Genomic DNA, 23562 nt, shown 5'->3' on the forward strand with positions numbered 1-23562 from the left:
TCCACTTCAGGAGGGGCCCTGTGGCAGCAGGAGGGAGTCAGATCCGCTGCCGGAGGTTTGGCTCCGCAGAAGCGCAGAGTTGGGTGTTTGCGTGGAGCGAGCAAGTTCCCTGGCAGGAACTGGTTCTCTTTGGGATTTTGGCTGGGGGATGGGCGGGGGAGATGGCGCTGGCGAGCGCCTTTGTTCCCCACCAAACTGAGCTCTGTCGTCAGGGGGCTCAGCAGCTCTCCTTCCCTTTGTCCTCCAGCCTTCCCGCTTTCTGAGCAGAGCTGTTAACTTATGACCTCCCAGACGCTAAGTCGCGCTTGCTGTGGGAACACAGTCCGTCAGGCCCCTCCGCTTTTTGCAAGCTAGACTCGGGGGCTCTGCTTGGCCGGCGAGCCGCCCCTCCATCCCGGCTCCCTCCCGCCAGTCCGTGGAGCGCGCACCGCCTCGCCGCCCTTCCTACCCTCTTCCTTGGGCCTCTCGTCTGCGCTTGGCTCCGGCGACTCCGTTCTGCTAATCCTCTGGTGGTTTTCTGGGTTATTTAGGCAGGTGTAGGTGGAATCTCAGTGATCAGCAGGACGCGCGGTGAGCCCAACGTCCTCCTACGCCGCCATCTTCCCTCTCTCTCCGAGATAAAGTAGATTTTAAGACAAAAGAAAATGTAAGTGACAAGGAAGAATTTTTCATAACCATAAAATGGTCAGTCAGAAAGACCATCATACTTGGCCTAATAAAACAACATGTAGAGCATTAAAATATAATGAAGCAGTAGAGACAATGGGTGAAATAGGTGAAAAGAATTAAGAGGCACAACTTCTAGAAAAAAAAAAAATGAAGCCAGATTGATAAGATTAAAGGGAAAGATAGGCCATTCCATCATTCTCATATTTGGAGAGTTTTAAACTCTACAGAGATTGCTACAACTAGACAAATCAACAACGACACGGATTCTTTGCAATACTACCTTGACCTAGTTGATATTTATAAAACACTACAGCCCACACTGCAAGTGTTTTTTAAGTTGCATAGCACATTCACCAGCATAGACCATACTCTGGGCCATATCTCAAAAAAATAAAAATATTCAAATCACACACACTTAGCCCTCTGATCACAGTGGAATCAAATTAGGAATCAATAACAGCAAAATGTCTAGGAAAAATATTCTGAAGTTAACAGATTTGTAAATAACCCATGAGTCAAGGAATAAATCACCAGAGAATTTAGAAAATAGTTTGAAAATGAATGTTTAAATGAAAAGTAAACTAGCTGAATGAAACATACATCATCCAAATTTGAGGGGTGCTTAGAGGGGAATTATAAAGTTTAGATGTTTATGTTAGATAAGAAAATAATATAAATCAATGATCTAATTTTCCACGTTAAGAAATTTAAGAAGAACAAATTAGAGGTGCCTGGGTGGCTCAGTTGGTTAAGTGTCTGACTTCAGCTCAGGTAATGATCTCATGGGTTTGTGAGTTCAAGCCCCACATCGAGCTCTGTGCTAACAGCCCCAGCGCCTGGAGCCTGCTTCAGATTCTGTGTCGTCCTCTCTCTCGGCCTTTTCCCTGCTCATGCTCTGTCTGTCTCTCTCAAAAATAAATAAACATTAAAAAATGTGTTTAAAAAGAAAAGCAAATTAAACCCCAAGCAAGTAGAATGTAGGAAATAATGAAGAGCACAAATCAGTGAAATAGAAAATGTGTAAGCAATAGAGAAAATGAAATCAAAAGGTTCTGAGCTGGCTTCTCCCTCAGCTCTGTCATTAAATCTGCACAACACTGAGAAAGTCACTTTACCTTTCAATGCATCTGTTTACTCATTTACATATTAAGGGAGGTTGGACTTAGAGACCGACAAAGTGCTCTAAATTTTTAGGTGCTTGCAGAAGTGGAAGAGCTACAATAATGGAATTTTAAAAATAAGCATGTGCTAGTAGTTGCTCATAAATATGCTGAATAAAGGAAACCTCATAATATCATTTTTCCAAATATTTATTTATACAATTGATAACTGATCAGTTTGTATTTTAATACTCAAAGGAATATATGTCATGGACATAGACATGATACACAAATACAATGTTTTGTATTAAGCATTAGACAGCTTAGCTAAAAGTGAACATATGCAAGTGTTGGACTGCAAAGCAGATTAGAGATTCCAAGCTTGATTTCTGTTTGACTTGTTCAAACTTGAGGCCCTTAAGAGAATCATTGTCTTTGTTCTGTGGGCCTATTTCCCCACATGAGTTGTCTGCATTATTTTTAAGATTTAATCAGACACCCAGCAAAGCCAAATGTTTTCTGCCTCAAAATAAATTCTGGTGAGACTGCTACAAAGGAGGATCCTTGATTTTTCCCTTAGCTCTCACTAAATGAGATTTTTTTCTTAAAATTACTGGATTCTTAAAATAACGATTTAGAATATGACTTTACTTAATGTCCAGAAGGAACCACACCACGGAAATCTGGAGACATTATTTTTTTTAATATTTATTTTTCAGAAAGAGAGAGACAGAGTGTGAACAGGGGAGGGGCAGAGAGATATGGAGACACAGAATCTGAAGCAGGCTCCAGGCTCTGAGCTGTCAGCACAGAGCCCCACGCGGGGCTGGAATTCATGAAACGTGAGTTCATGACCTGAGCCGAAGTCAGACGCTCAACCAACTGAGCCAACCAGGTGCCCCGAAATCTGGAGACTTTAAAGGGAATAAATAAATTACTGTTCCTCCTAAGTAGTATTGGATGTAGTCTCAAATTACATGTTCTCCAGACCAGTTCCCAAGAGTTCTCACATTCAGCTATAACCAGCAACTGTTAAAGGGGTCTTTCCTTTGGCCTGTTGGCCATTATGGCCCAGGACTACTTGAAGTCTAGTAGGTTGCCTGGATCTGAGCATTTTCTTGTCTGTGAATTAGGGGGTATGAGATAGAAAAACAGGATGTGAAAAGCATAACAACGGGACGCAAACCACACTGGCACTGAACACTTCCAATTTGCCAACAGGTAGCACTAATACACTTTTAGCAAAAAAAAAAAAAAAAAAAAAAAAAAAAAAGGCAGAGAAGTGATGCTCATAACTTAAATTTAACCACAAAGACACATTAAACAAGCTCAACTAAGGACATTCTACAAAATACCTAATACTGTTCAGAAGTGTCGAGTCATGGAAGACAAAGAAAGACTGAGGCCTTGTCTCAAATTGGAGATGTAGTTAACATGCAACGTGTGATCCGGGATTGGATCCTGAAACAGAGAAAAGAACATCAGTGAGACAATCAGTGAAGTTTGAATAAGATCTGTAGATGAATTAATAAATATTGTATCAATGTTAACTTGCTGGTTGTGGCCATTGTACTATGTCTATGTGAGATATTAATATTTGGAGAAGCTAGATGAAGAGGAAGAATACAGAATGTTTTATACTATTTTTGAAGCTCATTTTTTGTAAGTCTTAAATTATTTTGCAATAAAAGTGTTGTGTTTTGATTTTTTTTTTAAGTAAAGATGGGGCGTCTGGGTGGCTCAGTCGGTTAAGCATCTGACTTTGTCTCAGGTTATGATCTCATGGTTTGAGGGTTCAAGCCGTAAGTCAGGCTCTGTGCTGACAGCTCAGAGCCTGGAGCCTTCTCTAGATTCTGTGCCTCCCTCTATCTCTGCTTCTCCCCTGCTCAAAAATAAAATAAACATTAAAAAATGTTTTAAGTAAAAATATAGAATAGAAACTCAAATCAGTGTATGTTGGTGAGGAAGTTTTTTAAAAACTAAACCAATATGGGGCGCCTGGGTGGCGCAGTCGGTTGAGCGTCCGACTTCAGCCAGGTCACGATCTCGCGGTCCGTGAGTTCGAGCCCCGCGTCAGGCTCTGGGCTGATGGCTCGGAGCCTGGAGCCTGTTTCCGATTCTGTGTCTCCCTCTCTCTCTGCCCCTCCCCCGTTCATGCTCTGTCTCTCTCTGTCCCAAAAAAAAAATAAATAAACGTTGAAAAAAAAAAAAAACTAAACCAATAGAAGTAACTAATATGGGGAGATTGAAGCACGAAAAGAGTAAATAGAAAATGCAGATGAAGCAGGTAAAAATATTTTTAAATTAATTAACAAATGTCAAAAATGATTTTTTCAATAAAATAAATCTTTAGAACAAAAATATCCATCTATATGTTACTTTAAAATGTGTTATATCTGGGTCCTAAAATAAAAGACTCATAAATAATAAAAGCAAAAGAATACTAGGCTAAAAAAATTATGTCAGGAACATATTCATGGAAAGAAAACTAGTAGTGCTAATTTGATATCAACTAAAACACACTTTAAAGCAAAATCTATTTAAGAATAAAAATTGCTACTATATAGTGATAAAAGTAACAATTTTCCAGAAAGATAAAATGATTCTAAACTTAGGTACATTTAACAATATAACCTCAATATGTAATTTAAAAATCGCTGGAATTTACAACCCACAATTATATTAGTAGATTTAAACACATTTTTCTTAGTATTAATGGGTTAAGCAAGGAAAATAATTATCACATTTGAAGAAAATATAAAAAAGCATAATTAGGCTCTTTCCATAGTTTGGCTATTGTTGAAAGTGCTGCTATAAACATTGGGGTACAAGTGCCCCTATGCATCAGAACTCCTGTATCCCTTGGGTAAATTCCTGGCAGTGCTATTGCTGGGTCATAGGGTAGGTCTATTTTTAATTTTTTGAGGAACCTCCACACTGTTGTCCAGAGTGGCTGCACCAGTTTGCATTCCCACCAACAGTGCAAGAGGGTTCCCGTTTCTCCACATCCTCTCCAGCATCTATAGTCTCCTGATTTGTTCATTTTAGCCACTCTGACTGATGTGAGGTGGTATCTGAGTGTGGTTTTGATTTGTATTTCCCTGATGAGGAGTGATGTTGAACATCTTTTCATGTGTCTGTTGGCCATCTGGGTGTCTTCTTTAGAGAAATGTCTATTCATGTTTTCTGCCCATTTCTTCACTGGATTATTTGTTTTTTGGGTGTGGAGTTTGGTGAGTTCTTTATAGAGCCTAAATTTCCATCAACTGATGAATGGATAAAGAAATTGTGGTTTATATACACAATGGAATACTACGTGGCAATGAGAAAGAATGAAATATGGCTTTTGTAGCAATGTGGATGGAACTGGAGAGTGTTAAGCTAAGTGAAATAAGTAATACAGAGAAAGACAAATACCATATGTTTTCACACTTATGTGGATCCTGAGAAACTTAACAGAAGACCATGGGGGAGGGGAAGGGAAAAAAAAGGTTAGAGAGGGAGGGAGCCAAAACATAACAGACTGTTAAAAACTGACAACAAAGTGAGGGTTGATGGGGGGTGAGAGGGAGGGGAGGGTGGGTGATGGGTATTGAGGAGGGCACCTGTTGGGATGAGCACTGGGTGTTGTATGGAAACCAATTTGACAATAAATTTCATATTAAAAAAAATAAATAAAAAGCATAATTAGAAAAAAATCTGGCTGAAATTTATAGAACCTTACAGTCATTAGAGGACTCACCACATACTGGCCCCAAAGCAAGGCTCAAGAAATAATAAAGAATTACTAACAAGTTCTCTGACCACAATAAAATTCTGTTAGAAATCAGTAACAGGAAAACTTTTAAAACCCCATATATGTTTGGAAATTTTAGATCAGATTACTGAAGAACATCTTGGTCAAAAGAGAAAACATCACAAAAGTTAGAAAAATTGAGAGCTAAACAATAATGAAATTTTTCATATCAAAATGTGAGCTGCAGTTGAAGAATTACTTCAAGGGCAGAGGAGATTGAATATGAGGTAAGTCTCAAACTCAAAAGTTAAAAAAAAGGAAGGAAATAATAAAAAACAGAAATGAAAGAAGTGCAAAACAAAGATACACCAGAGATGATCAAACCAACAAGGCTGAAAGTTGGTTCTCTGAGAAAATGTAAAAGAGAATGGGGACAAAACCTGACAAGACTGAGAAGAAGGAGAAGGAGAAGGAGAAGGAGGAGAAGGAGAAGGGGGTAGGAGAGGGAAAAGGGGAGAGAGGGGGAGGAGGAGGGGGAGAAGAGATTGCATAAATATTAGGAGGAAAACATAACAAAATATATGATCACTTTTTAAAAGGAAGATAGTTCTGTGATCAGACTGACTTCCTGAACATAGCAAGCTGAGGGCTTCACTACCTCCTAAGAATGCTTGGGATCCTAACCAGACAGGAAAAGCTACTCAAAGCTGAGTGGGCCCTTCCCCAATCCCATCTCAGTCTTGTCAGTCACTTGATAAAGAACTTAAAACATATCTTCATAAGAATAAGGAGATTCTTTTGAGGAGGAAATTAATATATATTATTTTTTAAAGGTTTGTTATCCTGCTTGACAGTACCAAGTCACAACACAAAAACCATTATATATAAGTTGATGGGTGATATATTATCCATGGTGATGTTTCCAATGACAAATGGGTTTTGAAACTGTAGGTTCCTAATCAGAACCTTTGAAAAATGCCACTGTTTTTAAGAATACCTTGCCATCTGTTAATGACATACAAATGATAATCCTCACAGCAGCCCTGCAGTCCCTGTTGGAAGTCAGCCCTCATTATTGAATACTCCTCCACTAACTTAGACTGTTTAAAAGAATTTAGGAGGAAAGAAGTGCCTTGGTTACCAACTTTTCAAGGTTTTTATTTCGTGAAGGGGAAAAAAATCCAGTTTTGTCTATGAAGAAGTTCTCAAACTTGGTTGCAATGGGATCAATCAGGGGGGTTGGGGCAGCAAACCCAGGCATCTGTATTTTTACCTAACTCCCTGGTGATTCTGAGGTACATTAAGGTCTGTGCAACACAGTTTAGGGTTTAAGATCTGCATGTTCTAGATTCTGTACATGTACCCCATTCTCAAGGGCATGTCCATCCCTAGGCACTTTGATAACATTGAGTACTTACTATTTGTTAGACATCGTTCTAACGCATAGAACATGTATTAGCATTTATTTACATGTATTAGCATTTATTCTTAGAACAGCTTTTTCAGATCTATACTATTATCCCCATTGTACACAAGAGGAAACTGAAATACAAAGAGGTCCACTAATGCCCAAAGCCACATAACTGATTAGGAACAGTCTAGGATTTGAACTCGAAGAGCCTGGCTCCAGATCTTGTGCACTTAACTATGGCCTGTACTGCCTAATATAAAACTGACCATGTGACAGCAAATATTGCTGAATGAGGGTCCTCTTTAAAGTAACAAAGTCACAGAGGAGAAACACAAATTCATCTGTCAAATGTCACAACTGAGAGGTGTTACCCCAGATAAGTTGGTAATTCTCAGGCTCCATGAGGTTTCAGAGATGAATCACATTTAGCTCTGGTCTCAAGGAGTGCAGAACTAGACATAGGACCCTAGTCTGTGCTCCATATAAGGAGAGGTATAAGCATCAAGTAACAAAATGTCTGTTTTTGGCCTTCTGGTTGCTTGCCTTTGGCAAATCTATGATCACAAAAAAAGGAGGGAAGCATTTAACCCATGAAAAGGTAGGTTGACAGAAGTTCTAGCTGAGTTTCATTATTTTCTCCAATTCCTTGATATTTCTGTTTGGTTTTGAAGAAATTGGATGAACCATTCTGGACTCCCATGACCATGAGCACAATAAGTCATAGTCAGGAGTGTCTGGGTGGCTCAGTCGCTTGAGTGTCTAGCTCTTGATTTCAGTTCAGGTCATGATCTCATGGTTCATGACTTTGAGCCCCGCTCGCACTAACAGTGCAGAGCCTGCTTGGGATTCTCTCTCCCATATCTCTCTGTCCCTATCCCACTTGCACGCACTCTCTCTCTCAAAACAAATAAATTAATTTAAAAAAAAAGTAGATGGTAATTGATGCCATGGAATAAATTTGAACATAGACAGGTACAGGAAAAACTCCAAGGTACACCCTGAGAGGCAGATCTCTGAAGACAGGTGTGCAGAGAACATTCAGAGTGGCCCAAGAGGAAGGAAGTCAGAAGTGCACAGAGGATCAGGGCCAAAAGCAAAAGAAACAGTTACATAAAAGTTTACTTCTTAGAAAATGTGTTCAAACTTTGCAGTCATTTAAGTGATTAGTGTCCTATAATTTTTAGGGGGAAATTCTACAAGTAAATTTTGTCTCCTGATGGCACTTTATATATCTCCTAAGATTTATGGAAGAAATACTGTTGCACTTCATGAACACCAGTCATGTGAGGTCTATTTGCTATTATATAACAAACTATTCCTCTGTGGAAATAACAAAATATAGATATCATCATGCACACTAATATGCTTAAAGGCCAGCTCATGAGCACATGTCTGTACAAGCATGCCTGTATTTAACCATCATTTCTTTTCACAGCATTGTCTCTCATAGATTTAGCACACTGCTTTTCTAAGAACCTTCATGCACAAGATTTTTTACCCTCTGTCAAGTGAGCAGAAACGATATTTACATGTGGATTTTACCAAGTAGAAAGCTGAGGCTAAAATAAATTAGTGCCTTCCTATGATCTCAAAACTAGCTTGAGAAAGGGATGAGCTATAACCAAGACCCACTGAGTCTCACTTCATGCAAACTCCTTCACATTAGAGTTCTCTCTGGTCAGGATGAAGTTATTGGTGTGTAACCTCAAGAAATGAAAGAGTTTCTTCTACCCTTCTCTAGAAATACCTCTTCTTATCAAGTTCTTGTTCCAGAGCACTAGTGATTGCCCTGGAAATTTGAGGTCCTAAGAAAAGGGACTGTTTTTTGGAGAGGTTAGTATTTGCATTGAATAGTTTCAAACCCACATCAGAACTCCTACATTCAAACAAATTCTGCCTTCAATGTAATTTGTAACATGTTATTTCAATATAATAGTTGGTAAGTCAAGTGTTCAAAGACAGTTTAGGGATAATCAGAGGAAGCTTAAGTATGGACAATATTTAGAAGTTAGTTTTGGTAAGTGTGATGATGAATTGCACCTGTGTAAGAAAATGGTCTTACTTTTAAGACTCCTGCTGATATTCAGGGATGCAAAATGGCCTGAGATTTAGGCTCTGCTTCAACAATATGGCAGTATTAAGTTTATGCAGATAAAATATACAACCTGGATAGACAACAGTTCTTTTGCCTGAATGTTTTGTTTTTGTTTTTGTTATTTAATTTTCAGAAATGCCCTCAGAATTGATTTATGAACCACAAAGAAACTGAGCCACACTCCTTTAGAGTTTTACCTCATTTGAATCCAAAACAAAATTACCCCATTCTCCAGTGTTGGCTCTGAACAAGGATACTATATCCACATATTTGTTACCTTAAAAGAGTTTCCTTCTACTTTATATCTCTCTGTGAAAGAATCTTAAATTGTTTTATTAAATTCCATGGCCAAGCCTTAAGCTCAAATGTTGACGAAAACAAATGACTCCACCATGCTTCTGGAATAAACTTTAGGGAGACTGGGGTGATTCTAAATCTTTCCTCCAACAACCACACTGCCTAGAGCTTGCTCTGTGGGGACAAAAATGGCCTCCCTGGGAACTGAGTGGGACATCCATGGGTGGGGACAAGAACAGCAGAATATCTCATGGAAGAGAAAATCAACCACAGGGGCAGCCAGCCCTTGCATCTGAGATGAAGGCTTATCTTATTAAGCACACTTGGCAATGAGCAAATATATTAGTGGATGCCTGGAAAAGGGTAGGAAAATGAGATGTCCTGAAGAATATCACCATAGCATCTAGCAATTCTGAAATTAAAGAGTTTGATCAGCTATGCTGACAAGAAGCATGAATGGGGACAATTGTTCTTTTCCCTTTCTTCACCTCATCCCCAGCATTTTTTTTAAAGGAAAAAAGGGAATTTGCTAAGATACTAGTTTTTCTGTTTTCACTGTTCAAGGATATACTATATACTAAAAGTTTATTTTCTGTAAGCAGTGTCAGCTCAATTAGCAGTTCAAATCTGCCCCATTGACAGAACATGGAAGTAGATTTTGGCAAGTGTGAGAGCCCAGCCTGGGACCCTCAAGCCAACCCAAAGGGACTCTCTCCTATTTGTGTGAAGAGTCTGCTTAAAAACATTATGGTTTGGGATGCCTGGGTTAAGCATCTGACTTCAGCTCAGGTCATGATCTCTTGGTTCATGAGTTCGAGCCCCATCGGGCTCTCTGCTGTCAGCACAGAGCATGCTTCAGATCCTCTTTCTCTCTTTCCTAAAAATAAACATTAAAAAAACCCATTATGGTTCAGTGAAAGCCTCCTAATCTGTCTTTATGTGCAGTACTTTCTCTAATTAAACCCTTTAGAGTAAAAGGTCATCTACTGACTAAGCATCAGTCACTGAGATTCTTGACATCTAATCACCCCGGTGGCTTCAGGCATAAAGGGCCCTGCATCTACTTCCCTTCTTCCTTCCAAGCACAGATACACATCTTCTTCCCAATCTGGGATCCCGGATGGGGGGCAGAGAGGTTTGGGAGATATGTTGTTAGGGACCCAATAGAAACTAGTCGAAACTCCTCTAAAGGCCCCAAGCTTCTCCCTGTATCACAGGCAAATGCTGTGAGAGATGTCTCTACAAAGGCCACGTTGTCACTTTTGAGACAGAGAAAGAGGTTCCTATGCATGCTTCACGAAGGCCAGACCAGAGCAAGACCTTGTTTCACTTCATTTCAGGAAACCTCAGTGATGTTTCATTTGTAAGAAAATCCCATAAATACTTTCATTCAGTAAAACAACAAGTGTTTCTTTACAAAAATAGACAATACATTTGATAACCCACTTTACAAATGAAACTCAAGTACTCTGGGATATTTTTAAAGCATAAAGATACTCATTTAAAGCACATGCAAAAAAAAACAATGAGTGACCTGAAAGTCATTAGGCATGAAAATTTCCCATGAAGGTTCAGAGGTTTAGAAAATGCTCCACACCAGCTTCTCTGAGCACATGGCCATAGAATACTGTAAAAGAGTTAAAATTCCACATTCCAAGCCAGCAATTTCCTAACTCTTCCTTATTAACTCAAAACAGGATTTCCTCTTCTCTTTGGCCTATTCTGTTTTGGATGACCTTGATGTAAAGTCTCATATTCTCTGCACCAACCTTATGATCCTAACTAAAAAGACTGCCAAGAACAAGTCATGTCATTTCTGTTTTCTCAGATGTGAGTTTTACTACCCAAGTTGGGTATTCTGGAGATTTAAGTGAAAATATCGAGTAGAACAAAAATGGGATGGAAAGTCAGAAGCTGGGCTGGCCCTCCCTCAGGTGTCACCCAGCAGAAGCAACTCTGGGCCCAAGTGCCTTTTCTATGACTATTGGGTTGGGAAAGATCCTCTCTGAGGCTCCTCATGGCTCTAAGACTAACCTGTGGTTAGTCAAACTCGGGTTCGGGACACCCATTAGTAATTTTGTGAAAAAGTTTGTAAACTGCAAAGAGCTCCACAACCATTATCTCTCTATCTATCAGGTAGTTTGTCTCTTCCCACAATAACCCACCACAGAATTGACCTACTGGTACTTTCACCCTTTCAGATGGGGATGTGAGTGAGACAAGGAAGTCAAGATGTCTTGCCATACAGGACCATCTTTACCACCAGTCCCCGTGTCTGCCTCCTTCAGGGTCCCAGCGCTGCCCCTTTCCAGATGCCTCTTTCAACCAGTTGTCACCTGTTCTCAGAACTCCATTAAAACTTCATTCCCTGTGGTAAAGACAAGGCCTTAAATCTCCTTTTTATATACCACTTATCTTCAAACAGAGCTTTAAGAGTTGAAAACTGAATTGTCACTTGAAAATAGTTGTGTGTTAGATGATCTCTTGCTGTTGACTATGATAAAAACTGGCTGCCTGCAAATGATGCAATAATTGCTTTCATTGAAACAAGTTAAATCTGAATTAAAAATCTGTATTTTTACCGTAATAATTTTTACAGTAATAATAGTTTCATAATTGTACTATGTTTAGATAAGATATTAACATTAGGGGGAACTAGGTGAGTATGTATATGAATACTCTGTACTATCTTTGCAACTCTTCCATAATTCTAAAATTATTTCAAAATAATTTTCTTCAGTTGGGAAAAAAATTGAGGACCACTTTCTAAATCTACTAGAAGTTTAAGTGAATAATGGCCAAGCAGCCCTTCCCCTTGCCACCTGAAGAGACTTAGAGGGAGTGGGTCTGTTGTCTAAAACAGGCCTTACAAGCAAGGGAAGTGGTTTGGAAAGGTAGTCAGAATGGAACATTTTCTCATACTACTTCCAATCAGTTCTAGCAACTTCACTAAAAAGAATGCACCCCTATTCAAGTTCACTACTATCCACTCTCTGACTAAACAAATCCTCACTTTCCTTTTGTTGTCCCTACTTTGATGATTTCCAAATGGAATTGGGGTTGGGACATTCCTGACTCCATGAAGGCTACAAACAGACTCTTCCCATGTACACACACTATGTCCTGAGTCATAATTTTACCAGAAGGAATATTTCCAAAACTTTTAAAGGATTCATTTTTATTCCTTCTTTTATTCATTTTCTGCAATGACTATTTTCAATACCGACTCCATGTAAAGTGTCATGCTAGTCAGAAGTAAAAGGTTCATCCATAACTAATCAAAGTGGACTAACCCATTTCTCATAGATTTCTAACTGCTTGGGCAGATTTCAGTGTTCATTCTGATATCTTTCCCACCGCGAAGTGACCACAGGCATTTTCCTGTGACTCAGAGTACTCTTTGTCCCTCAGTGAACTCATTGTCCTCAACAAACAACTGAATGAATGCTAGATTAAATTTCCCTCTTACCTTCTTGTCTCCAGGTACTTTCTGGCATCTTCAGTGCCAACCAGAATTTAACATTTTGAATTTCAAATCCAGGCTCATCAACCACAGATCTGTTTTGTTCCCCTCCTCTTCTTTCTCCTCCTGCTGTCAATGTCATCATTTCTCAAAGATTCCTCAGTCTCATCTTGAAATGTTCTTTAATTTCCTCTTACCTTTATTCTCCACCTCCTCCCCTGGTCAGCACTTGTCTGCCCATTTTTGCTACACAGGGCTTCTAGGATTCTACTCACTCATCACCATATCCTTAGCCTGACCCAGGAGGAATGACATCTTAAAGGAAAGTATAACTATTCTATCAACATGAAAATTTCATAATTTCAGTGACTTGACACAATAAAGTTTGTGCTCACAAAGAAGTCCAATGTTATTTCATGGTCAGGTGACCCCTTTGGCAACATATGGAAGTGGGAAACATGGAGACTCACGCAGGAGGGCTTCTAAGGGCCAGGCCAAGAAGCAGTGTGTATGACTCTTACTCACATGCCATTGGCCAGGACTTAGCTCTATGGCCCCTCCTAACTGAACCAAAGGCTGGCAAATGGAGTCTGGCCATATGCCATGAACAGAAAAGAAAGTAGGTTTTGTGAACTGTACTCATTTCTACCACACACATTTCTACCACAAACAAAAAACTGTTTTCTTTTCTTCTTAAACTGCCATGCTTACTTTACTTCCTTTCTTGAAGGACAGGTAAACTCCATGGATTGCTGTCACATTTTCTATCCAACTTCTGCCATTGATGTCCTTAAAGCTCCACTAAATAATAATTTCTAAATTCCTGGATCTCACCAACACCAAGTTATCTTTTTCTGTTATTCAATCTTAAACCATACTCTGAGAACTAGACATTTTCTATTTGTCCCTCAGACTATCCATCCTTCCCTACCCTACTCTGACTTGGATAATAGGCTATATAACAGGCTACCATGAACTCTGACTCCTGGTTAAGTATGAACACTGGGAAGGCCTGGCAGGAAATAAGAGAAAGGCAGGAGAATGTGCTGAGATTAACCACACCGTTAACCCAAAACCACCCCTCCTTTCACAGTAACCCTCTCCACAGGTGTCTTTCAGGCTTAAGGGTGATAGGGATCTGCTGTCACTAACCCTAGGATACTGCATATCCTGTTTCTAAACAACCGTCTCACACCTCTGTAAGTAGTCCTTTTATTAAAATATCACTAAATTATCCTAGTTTGATTCCTGGTAGGATGTTTTCTGATACTCTTTGGATCTTTTCAGTACCCAGCAGGGTGCTCAGATCTCCCACAAATCCTGCCCTGCCTACTTCCTATTCTACCCTCATGATGACTGGGTCACCCATCACCTCTGTCTTCAGGCCACCCACTCAATGATCCTCTTCTTTATTTTCAGACAAACTTGCTTTCTCTTTAATAGTTCTCAGGTATGATTCCTCCTCAACCTCTAACATTATCTAAAATAAACTTCATTCCTCTGTTACTAGTTCTTTATTCCTGTTTACTAGTCTCTAAAAATGTGCTGTTTCCCTTTTTGTTTTAGGTCTACCTTTGGACCTGTGCCCTTGATTCCAACCTTTCCTGCCACCTTCCAGATTTTGTTCTTTAAGTTTCCCAAGGGGGTGCTGTTCACACTTCCTTTGTCATATAGCACTATCCTCTGTATTATAGGACACTACAGCAAATTTAGCATTCCCAGCTCCACCCCACTAAATGCCAGCTATAATCTCTAGTCACTATGAGCCAAAAATGTGCCTATACATTTCCAAGTATTCCAAATGTTACTTCCATGAATGAATGCATTCACCCACTGTTCTACATATAAAACACTGTTTAGACACATATGTATAAAAGATGTTTCTGAGAGTGCTTATTTTCATGCTGAACAGCATGATGAACACACTCCCTGAAATACTACTGTTTTCCACTTTATGCACAAGTAGAACTCTTACAAACATCTTTTGCACATGTCTGTTTGTACTATACTATACTATACTATACTATACTATACACTATGCTTGTCTTCTACAAGGACTTTGTAGACTATGATTCTTGCTGCCTATGGGATAAAGCATATAGTACACACTGTGATGTGCTCCCAGGTGCTTTCCTTACCCTTCATATCTGTACCTGAATTTCTTTTTATTTCAAGTATATACACCTCCAAGCCATTGCTAATAGTACTCATTGCCTGAAATGTCCTTCTTCCTGCCATATACCTAATTCTTACTTTCCTACAAGTCTCAGCTCTTCTAGGCAGCCATCCCTAGCACTTTTTGTCCCTCCAAGTAGATATTCTTTCTCTGTGTTCCTAAAACATTCTGCTCAAATTTATGTCAGTTAATTCTCTTACCATATTGCATTACAGTTTCTATCGTTACCACTAGAATTTCAGATCTTGTAAGAATTATAACTTTTTTCAAAGGTATAGTAACAAATAGAGTATTTGGCACATTAGCATTCAATACATTTTTTAAATTAAAATATGGATGAATAATTCCTGCCTTCAAGTATTTGAAGAGCTATTATATAGAAGATGTATTGAACTTATATTGAACCTAAACAGGTATAGTTAATTAGTGGAAATTATGAGAAGACCAATCATAACTAGACATAAGAGAGATCTAGCAATCAGAGCTGTCCAGAGATAGAATAGTCTGCATTGAATGTTAGTGTCCTATTAATTCTAGGTTATATAAATAACCTAATTGCCTGGGCAGTTAGATGGCTAGATGAACTTGGATGAGTAGTTGGACTTAAATATCCCCATTAGGTCTTAGAATTTATAATTTTAAGGGCTAAACAAATCTTTAATAAAGGTGGTTTCTGAAATGTTAATAGAGACAGAGCAGTGAAAGAGAAAACCACACTGGGAAGGCCTGCTCCTCATGGCCCAGGTTCATTAGTCTTGCTTGAGACTGCAGCTGGACCTGGAGAACTAAGAATCTTTCAAACATCACATCAGTCAACCTCTGGGAGGGGAACGTGAACATAGAAATAGATAACCTTTACAGACATGCAAAAATGACTGAAAACTGAGGGTGGAGCTCTCTGCATTCAGGTACCCAATAAACACAGAGTAACAGAAGCCCACCACTAGAGAATTTGGAAACTTGCAGGCACTAAAGATAATGAAAGCAAAAACAATCCAGCTTAACTACTGACCAGATTGACTCCATCCTCTACATTAATGGTGTGCCTGAAGAAGTGATTGTGTGTATGCTATTTATCTCAGTACCTACTTTTCTATACATGATGCTTGTCATTTAGTCAAAAATTGAGATTCAAAAAAGATTAAAAAAAAAACATTTTCAAGAAATCAAGCAATCAGCAGAGTATACACAGAGATGACCCATATATTTGAAATATCATACAGGACTTTAAAATAACTATGATTAGGGGTGCTTGGGTGGCTCAGTCAGTTAAACCTCCAACTCTTGATTTTGGCTCAGGTCATGACCTCACGGTTTGGGAGATTGAGTCTGGCATCAGGCTTTGTGCTGACATAATGGACTCTGCTTGGACTTATCTCCCCTTCTCTTACCCTCATCCACTCGTGCATGCTCTCTCTCTCAAAATAAGTAAATAAGGGGCTCCTGGGTGGCTCAGTCTGTTCAGCGTCCGACTTTGTCTCAGGTCATGATCTCGTGGTTCGTGAGTTCAAGCCCCGTGTCGGGCTCTGTTTCAGCCTGTTTCAGATTCTGTGTCTCCCTCTCTCTCTCTGACCCTCCCCTGTTCATGCTCTGTCTCTCCCTGTCTCAAAAATAAATAAAAACGTTAAAAAAATAAAATAAAATAAAATAAAATAAATTAATTAATTAAAAAAATAAAATCACTATGATTAATCTCCAAGAACCTAGTAGGAAAGATGAATAACATGCATGAACTGATTTGAAATTTCATCAGGGAATTGGAAGTAATAAAAAAGAGTCAAGTATAAATGTTAGAAATAAAAACATAGTATCAGAGAAATCCTTCAGTGGGCTTTTAGCAGATGGACATAACCAAGGAAAGAAGTCAATAGAAATGATCTAAAAGTAAATAAAAGAATTGGGATAAAAAACTGAACGGTGCATCCAAAAGATATGGGCCAATATCAAATGGTCTAATGCATCCCTTTCAGGTCTCTAGAAGAGAGACAGAATGAAAAAAAGATAATAGCTGAAAAATTTCCAAAATTAATGAAAACAACAAACCAAAGATCCAATAAGCGCATAAGAATCAAATATGACAAATACATACACACACACACACACACACACACACACACACACACCTAGTTACATAAAGTAGTATGCTCCAAAGTATAGAGAAAGTCTTCAAGGCAGCCAGAGAAAAAGAAATGCTATATATGCTTTAAGGACCTTGGGAAGACAGCAGAACAGGACAACCTTGAGTTTTCCTCATTCATGTTTATAACTAGATCATCTACATCCAAGTCAATAAACCAGAGAGCAATCCAAACACTGGCAGAACAAACTCCACAACTAAATATAGAGAAAAAGCTGCTTCTGAAAGCTTAGGAAAGTCCAAATTGTGGAGGGAAGCTATTGACATGAGGGGGGGAGTTGGGTGTGTGGAGAGGGCAGAGAAACAGGCCCTCTCACCAGGGAGCTCACATGGGGAAGACTAAATCCTTTAATATTTGGCTTTGAAAACCAGAGGAGCTAAATTTCATGAGATTGTAAAACCAGTGGGACTTGGAGCCTGGAGTTTAAAAGTCAGCTGACTCAGCACTGGGCAAGCTGGGAGGTAAAGTGATAGGTGGGTTGCTTCCCTTAAAGAAACAGCAGCCTATGCAGAAAGGCAACTTAAAAACAGCACTTAACACAGCTCTGGGAAAAAACAGGAGACAGATCTGTTCATACTGATTTTGGAGCATCTTCAGGGACTTCTCCAAAAATGAGGGATAAGGGATACAGGAGTACTGATGCATAGGGGCACTTATACCCCAATGTTTATAGCAGCACTCTCAGCCAAATTGTGGAAAAAGCCTAAATGTCCATCAACTGATGAATGGATAAAGAAATTGTGGTTTATATACACAATGGAGTACTACGTGGCAATGAGAAAGAATGAAATATGGCCCTTTGTAGCAACGTGGATGGAACTGGAGAGTGTTATGCTAAGTGAAATAAGCCATACAGAGAAAGACAGATAGCATATGTTTTCACTCTTATGTGGATCCTGAGAAACTTAACAGAAACCCATGCGGGAGAGGAAGGAAAAAAAAAGAGGTTAGAGTGGGAGAGAGCCAAAGCATAAGAGACTTAAAAACTGAGAACAAACTGAGGGTTGATGGGTGGTGGGAGGGAGGGGAGGGTAGGTGATGGGCATTGAAGAGGGTATCTTTTGGGATGAGTACTGGGTGTTGTATGGAAACCAATTTGACAATAAATTCCATATATTAAAAAAAAAAGAGGGAGATGGCAAATGTCATTTTTCTCCCCTGCTCCCCAGTATAAATACAGAGCAACCTGTGGGAGGTGATGCTGTGCAGTCACTTGCTACTGAACTGGCTAGTGGTGTGCCACACCAATGAGTTCTCCTGAGGACTTGTCCACTCCAAGCCTGCTTTGGCCCTGGCTCAGGAAAAATTTTGTTAGTGTGTATGCTTTGCCCAGCTGCGGGATGCACAGCTGATCCTGCATGCCATACCCAGCTGCCACACTATGGCCAGCCACTGCAGTGCACCTCACTCAGCTGCTGAGTACACAGTTGCCACCCCAAGCCACACCTAGTTACTGTCCCACACCCAGCCACTTGCCACAAGCCACCTTCACACCCAGCCCCAGCTATGCCTGATGAACACCACATTTCATGTCCAGTCATGTGTCCTAGCCACCCCAGCTCACAGCCCCCAGCCACCACAGCACTTGTGGTGGAGGGGATCTAGCATAGAACTAGAAGCTCAGTGAAAATTTTATAATCATCCCTGCCTGGCTCCCAAATTCCCTGGTAGGCACACCCCCTCAGAGCTAGCCTGCCTGGGTCCCACTAACAAAACCAGAGCAAGCACAGTCAACAACAGGCAGAGAGTCAATGAAGACAACTGCATTGAAAGGAGACTCTACTGAGACACAATAGCAGGGCATTAGCAGCACACATATGATACTCTCCTGAAGTGCCAATTTCTGATGAACAGGGAACACTGCACTGCAGGGCACTCAAGGACATCTTCTTCATACAGTCACTACTTTAAACAGTAGAAGACATAACTGACTTTCTTAACACAGAGAAATAGACACAAAAAGGAAGACAAAATGAGGGTACAGAGAAATTTATCCCAAAGGAAAGAAGAGGAATAGGTCATTGTCAGAGATCTAAGTGAAACAGATGTAAAGTCACATGTCTGATAAAGAATTTGAAGTAAGATCATAAAGATACTCACTGGACTTAAGAGGGGAAGGCATAATTGAGAGCCTTAACACAGAGATGAGGAATAACATAATAGAGATAAAGAGCTCAATAAATGAAATGAGAAACACACTTGATGGAATGAATAGCAGGATGGAAGAAGCAGAGGAACAAATTAGTGAGCTATAAGACAGAGTAATGGGTAGTAATCAAGCTGAACAAAAGAGAGAAAAGAATTTTATAAAATGAGAATAGACTTAGGGAACTCAGTGACTCCATCAAACACAATAACATTTGTATCATAAAAGTCCTAGAAGAAGAGAGAGAAAAGCGGGCAGAATTTTATTTGAAGAAATAATAGCTGAAAACTTGTTAACCTGGAGAAAGAAACAGATACCCAGATCCAGGAGGCACAGAGAACTCCTATCAAAATCAACAAAAGCAGACCCACATCAAGACATATTGTAATTAAATTGGCAAAATACAGTGAGAAATAAGCAAAAAAGTTTAAAGCAGCAAGACAAGAGAAGTAAGTAACATACAAGGGAAATCCTGTAAAGCTAGAAGATTTTTCAACAGAAACTTTGATAACCAGAAGAGAGTGGCATGATATATTCAAAGTGCTGAATAGGAAAAAATCTGCAGCCACAAATGCTCTATCCCGCAAGACTATCATTCAGAATAGAAGGAGAGATAAAAGAGTTTCCCAGATAGCCTTGCAAGTATTGTTAAAGGGGACTATTTGCATGGAAAAGAGAGACCAAATTGACAATATGAAAGTAGAAAACACAAAAGCAGTAAAAAGAAATATTTCTGTAAAAAAAATCAGTCAAGGCACTCATACACAAAAAGATATAAAATATAATAACATATACCTAAAATATGGACAGTAGAGGAAAAAAGAAACTTAAACGACCATCAACTTAATATAGAATGCTATATGCACAAGATATTATATACAAACCCAGTGGTAACCATATTATCAGAAACCACTAATAAATATGCAAAAGGTAGAAATAAATCTAAATATATCACTAAAGAAAATCAGCAAAACATGAAGGGAATATATCAGAGGTTCAGAGAGGGAATCAGAGAAAATCTTTAGAAACAATCACAAAATAAGTAATAAAATGTCAACAAATGCATATCTATAAATAATTACTTTGAATGTAAGTGGACTGAATGCTCCAATCAAAAGACATAGGGTGACAGTATGGATTAAAAAACAAGACACATCTATATGCTGTCTACAAGAGACACACTTTATTTTATTTACTTTTTAAAAAATCTTTTCTATTTCTTTTCCTTTTTTTAAAATTTAAATTCAATTTAGTTAACATATAGTGTAGTATTAGATTCAGGAGTAGAATCAGGAAACCACCAGGAAACCATCAAATTCCTAGTGAAGAACACAGTCAATAACCTCTTACACATCAGCCATAGCAACTTCTTACTAGATATGTCTCCTGAGGCAGGGGGGGAAAAAAGCAAAAATAAAGTGTTGGGATTTCATCACAATAAAAATCTTCTGCATATCAAAGGAAGCAATCAACAAAACTAAGTCAAACTATGGAATGGGAGAAGATATTTGCAAATGACATATCTAATAAAGGGTTAATATCTAAAATATATAAAGAGCATATAAAACTCAACACCAAAAAAAAAACCTTCCACAAATAATCCAACTAAAATAAGCAGAAGACATGAACAGATATCTCTTCAAAGAAGATATACAAATGGCCAACGGACACATTAAAAGATGTTAATCATTACTCATCATCATAGAAATGCAAATCAAAACTACAATGAGATATTACCTCACACCTGTCAGAATGGTTAAAATCAACAACACAAGAAATAACAGGTATTGGGTGAGGATGTGGAGAAAAAGGAACACTTGTGCACTGATGGTGGGAATACAAACTGGTGCAGCCAATGTAGAAAGAAGTATAGAGTTTCCTCAAAAAGTAAAAAAGAGAACTCTCCTATGATCCAGCAATTGCACTACTGGGTATTTACCCAAAGAATACAAAAACACTAATTCAAAGGGATACATGCACGCTATGTTTATAGCAGCATTATTGACAGTAGCTAAGATACAGAAGCAAACCAAATGTCTATAAATTTGTGAATGGATAAAGAAGTGTTATTTGTATATGTATACAATGTAATGTCATTCAGTCATAAAAAATGAAATGTTTCCATTTGCAGTGACATAGATGGAGCTAGATGACATAAAGTGAAATAAGCCATAGAAAGACAAATTTCATATGATTTCACTCCTACATGGAATTTACAAAACAAAACAAAAGAGCAAAGGGGGGAAAAAGAGAGAGACAAACCAAGCAATATAGACTCTTAATTATAGAGAACAAACTGTTGGATACCAAAGGAGTGGGAAATGGGGGGATAGCTGAAATAGGTGATGGAGATTAAGAAGTGCACTTGTCATGATGAACACTGGGTGATGTATGGAATGGTTGAATCATTCTATTGTACAGCTGAAACTAATATAACACTGTATATTAAATAACTGAATCAAAATACTGTTTTAAAAATTCAAAAAAATGAAAAAATGAAAAAAAAAAACACTGCATACACAATTACAGAAGACTTCTTATCCAAAACTATGCATGACAAAGACAATGGGTAAACACATGTAGCACTGAAAGAAAAAAATTGCCTATCCAGAATTCTATACCAAATGAAAGTATCTCTCAAAAATAAAGGTAAATATAGATGTTTTCAGATAAACTGAAGATGAGGCAATTCATTGCCAGCAACACAGAAGCTCATAGAATTTATTTAGAACAGACTAACATTATAAAAGATGTTAGAGGAAGTTTCTCAATCAAAAGGAATGTGATACTACTTAGAAATTTGTATACACACACGCACACACACACACAGAACACTGAAAATTTTTTAAAAATGAGAATATATATCAGACACTTTTATTATTTTTTAATATTTTACATCTATTTTTTAAAAATTTAAAAAATTTTAACTCCAGCATAGTTAATTTACAGTGCTATATTAGTTTCAAGTGTACACTATAGTCACTGAACAATTCTATACAATTACTCACTTTCTGCTCATCATGATAAGTTTACTCTTAATCTCCACCTATTTCACCCATCCCTCCACCAGCATCCCCTCTGATAACCAGCAGTTTCTTCTATATAATTAAGAGTCAATTTTTTGTTTTTTTCCTTTGTTCATTTCTTTTGTTTCTTAAATTCCATGTATGAATTGAAAATCATATGGTTTTGTCTCCCTGACTAATCTATTTCACTTACTATTATACACTCTAGATCTATCCATTTTGTTGGAAATTGCAAGATTTCATTCCTTTTTATGGTTGAGTAATATATATATGTATATATACATATATATAATTTAATAATTTTATTATAATAATAATTATATTATATATAATATATTGTCAACAATGCTGCAATTATGCATACACATACACACACACATATATGTATATATACAGTCAATAATGCTGCAATAAATAGGGCTGCATATATCTTTTTGAATTAGTGTGTCCATATTCTTTCAGTGAATACCCAAAAGTGGAATTACTGGATCATATGGTAATTCTACTTTTAATTTTTTTAAGAACCTCCATACTGTTTTCCATAGTGGCTGCTCCATTTTAAATTCTGACCAATAGTACAAGAGGGTTCCTTTTTCTCCACATCCTCACATCCTTCTTGTGTTATTGATTTTAGCTATTCTGACAGGTGTGAGGTGATATCTCATTGTGGTTTTAATTTTCATTTCCCTGATGATGAGCGATGTTGAGCATGTTTTCATGTGTCTGTTTACCATCTATATGTCTACTTTGGAAAAATGTTTGTTTATGTCTTCTCCTGATTTTTAATCAGATTACTTTAATTGTATTGTTGGATTTAATTGGATTATTTTTTGTTTGTATTGAATTTTGTAAGTTTGTAAATTTTGGGTACTAACCCTTTATTGGATATATCAGTAGCAAACATCTTCTACCATTTAGTAAATTCTTTTTCAGTTTTGTTGAATATTTTTGCTGTGAAGGTTTTAATTTTGAGGTATTCTCATTTATTTTTGCTTTTGTTTCCTTTGCCTCAGGAGACATATCTAGAAAATGTTGCTACAGCTGATGTCAGAAATTACTGCCTGCACTCTTTTCCAGGATTTTTATGGCTTCAAGTCTCACATTTCAGTCTTTAATCAATAATGAATTTATTTTTGTGTATGGTGTAAGAGGGTGATCCAATTTTATTCTTTTGCATGCAGCTGTCAGTTTTCCTAACATCGTTTGTTGAAGAAATTGCCTTTTTCCCATTGCATATTCTATTGGAGCTTTGTGGATGATTAATTTACTATATAATCATGGGTTTATTTCTGGATTTCTATTCTG

The 23562-nt window shown here is 38.1% G+C and overlaps 1 long non-coding RNA gene across 2 annotated transcripts in view; it reads right to left on the reverse strand.

The window, feature by feature from the left end:
• The window catches only part of LOC121020416 (uncharacterized), a 62326-nt gene that overhangs the window by 13238 nt on the left and 25526 nt on the right, over positions 1–23562 (reverse strand). For both annotated transcript variants that reach the window (XR_005786129.1, XR_005786128.1), the window contains exon 2: positions 3125–3230. This is a non-coding gene — a long non-coding RNA (uncharacterized LOC121020416). The remainder of the gene's footprint in view (positions 1–3124; positions 3231–23562) is intronic.

The sequence above is a fragment of the Herpailurus yagouaroundi genome, unplaced genomic scaffold, assembly GCF_014898765.1.
Source record: "Herpailurus yagouaroundi ecotype Mexico unplaced genomic scaffold, PumYag 250, whole genome shotgun sequence".
In the NCBI taxonomy this organism is placed as follows: domain Eukaryota; kingdom Metazoa; phylum Chordata; class Mammalia; order Carnivora; family Felidae; genus Herpailurus; species Herpailurus yagouaroundi.